The sequence below is a fragment of the Physeter macrocephalus genome, chromosome 17 (genome assembly GCF_002837175.3).
Source record: "Physeter macrocephalus isolate SW-GA chromosome 17, ASM283717v5, whole genome shotgun sequence".
NCBI lineage: Eukaryota > Metazoa > Chordata > Mammalia > Artiodactyla > Physeteridae > Physeter > Physeter macrocephalus.
In genome coordinates this window covers 1,566,236-1,569,271 of record NC_041230.1, presented here as the reverse complement: position 1 = coordinate 1,569,271, position 3,036 = coordinate 1,566,236, and positions in this window count along the sequence as shown.

The window sequence follows — 3,036 nt, the reverse complement described above, 5'->3', positions numbered from 1 at the left end:
CAGAGACTTTATTATTAATGGCACAGCAGTCTCAAGAACATCCTGACTTAATCAGTTCCACTCGCCTCCCTAATTCCAATCAGGATGAGGTGGCGAGGCCCTGGTGGGTATAGCACATGTAATGGGATTGAATCACAGCTGAGGAACTCCGTGTAGAAAAACCCAATCTTTTAAAGGGAACCTGACCTACCATTTGCCCCAAAGGGAAACATCCTTATTTAACTGTACAGCAAACAAACCTGTCCACTGTCCCAGAGGGTGACACTGTCTCTTTTTTCCCCAAAGCTCTTTTTCATGCAAACATTCATGAAAACACAGTCCAAAACAAAAACTGTCCATAAGACAGACACATACATGAGAAATCCATAATTAATTGTCTTCCAATAATATCTACCACTCATTTCTTCACCATATTCACTACTGGCAAATTTTCCCATATGTACACCAGTTGGTCAACCATGCTTTTTTTCTGACAGGAGGTAGGACCAGATCTATTCATTTGCCTCAAGCAACATTTGATTAAGTTTACTATCTACAGGATCCTGTGTATCAGGTGGAGGCTTAATTCACCTTAATTGCTTAATACTATAGCAATGTAGGTGCCACATTCAACCCACTGAAAAACCCAATACCCAATAGCATGTACTGAAGAAAGACTTTTGATTTCTCCATAAGTTTCTGAATCAACGTTCTCAGGTGATAAGTGAATAGACAACTGATTATTGTGCCTAAACTAACAATTTATATATTTCTGATTAAAAGTAGCAGATTTTGTATTCATTATCCATACAAAGCAGAGCGTGGATATAGTGTAGTCACGGGTCATGAGCAGAAAGGGGCTGACAGTTGGAAAACACACAGAAATTCGGGCAGCAGTTTTCATGAGCCATCAACTGGAATTATGAAAAAGAACGTAAGAAATGTGAAAGATGGAGGAAAGGGTGTGAAAAGATACAAAGGTGCCCACAAGAACAAGGATGATTTGGGTGGCTCTGGACTCAGCAGAGGATCTGGGAGACACATTATTCCTGTGAATGTTTTGGACTCGTTGTTTGTGCCTGTACAGGGTGGCAATTATGGAGCCACGGGTCCAGATTGTGAGCACAGAAAATAAAACTTCAGGGAACACTATCACTATCACTACTACAGTGATAGTAGTGGTCACCAAATGGGAAAGCGGGGAGGAAGGATATATAAGGAGGTTGGGATTGACATATACACACTACTATATATAAAATACATAAACAACAAGGTCCTACTGTATATCACAGGGAACTATACTCAATATTTTGTAATAACCTATAAGGGAAAAGAATCTGAAAAAGAAGAAAAATATATATGTATAACTGATTCACTTTGCTGTACACCTGAAATTAACACAACATTGTAAATCAACTACACTTCAATTTAAAAAAAATCTTAATTCAAAAAACAAACAAGGGCTCCCCTGGTGGCGCAGTGGTTGAGAGTCTGCCTGCTGATGCAGGGGACACGGGTTCGTGCCCCGGTCCGGGAGGATCCCACATGCTGTGGAGCGGCTAGGCCCGTGAGCCATGGCCACTGAGCCTGCACGTCCAGAGCCTGTGCTCCGCAACGGGAGAGGCCACAACAGTAAGAGGCCCGCATACAGCAAAATAAATAAATAAATAAATAAATAAATAGGCCAATATCTTTGATGAATATAGATGCAAAAATCCTCAACAAAATATTAGCAAACTGGGTCTAACAATATGTAAAAAGAATCATACACCATGATCAAGTTGTATTCATTCCAGTGTTGCAAGGATGGTTCAACATACACAAAATCAATCAATGTGATACACCAGATTAACAAAAGAAACGACAAAAACCACGTGATCATCTCAACAGGCGCTGCAAAAGCATGTGACAAAATTCACAACATCCATTCATGATAAAAACTCTCACCAAAGCAGGTATAGAGGGAAGATATCTCAACATAATGAAAGCCATTTATGACAAAACCATCACCAACATAATACTCAATGGTGGAAAGCTGAAAGCCTTCCTGCTAAAATCTAGAACAAGACAAGGATGCCCACTCTCACCACTTCTATTCAACATAGTACTGGAAGTCCTAGCCACAGCAATCAGACAGGAAAAGGAAAGAAAATGTATCCAAATTGGAAGGGAAGAGGTAAAATTGTCATTATATGGAGATGACATGATACTCTATATAGAAAACCCTAAAGACGCCCCACAAAAACTATTAGAACCAATAAATGAATTCAGCAAGGTAGAAGATACAAGATTAATATACAGAATTTGTTGCATTTCTTACACTAACAATGAAATATCAGAAAGAGAGAGTTAAAAATTCCATTTAAAATCACATCAAAAAATACCTAGGAATAAACTTATCAAAGGAGGTGAAAGACGTATATGCTGAAAACTAAAAAACAATGATGAAGAAAACTGAAGGTGATTCAAAGAAATGGAATGGTATCCCATGCTCACGGGTTGGAAGAATTACTTTTGTTAAAATGGCCACACTACCCAAAGCAGTCTACAGATTTAATGCAATCCCTATCAAAATACCCATGATATTTTTCACAAAACTAGAACAAAAAAATCCTTAAATTCATATAGAACCACAAAAGACTCTGAATTGTCAAAGCAATCCTGAGGAAAAAGAAAAAAGCTGGAGGCATGAACCTTCCAGACTTCAGACAATACTACAAAGCAAAAGAAATAAAAACAGTGTGGTATTGGCACAAAAAGAGACACATATATCAGAGGAACAGAATAGAGAGTCCAGAAATAAATCCACACACCTACAGTCAATTAATCTAAGACAAAGGAGCAAGAAATTACAATGGAGAAAAGACACTCTCTTCAAGAAGTGATACTGGGAAAGCTGGACAGCTACATGAAAAATCAATGAAATTAGAACACTCCCTCACATATTAAACAAGTAGTCAAAATGGTTTAAAGAACTATGTATGTCATGACATGGTCAACTTTTACAAGACAACACAGGAAAATATTCTCAAACATAAATCACAGCAATTATTTTTT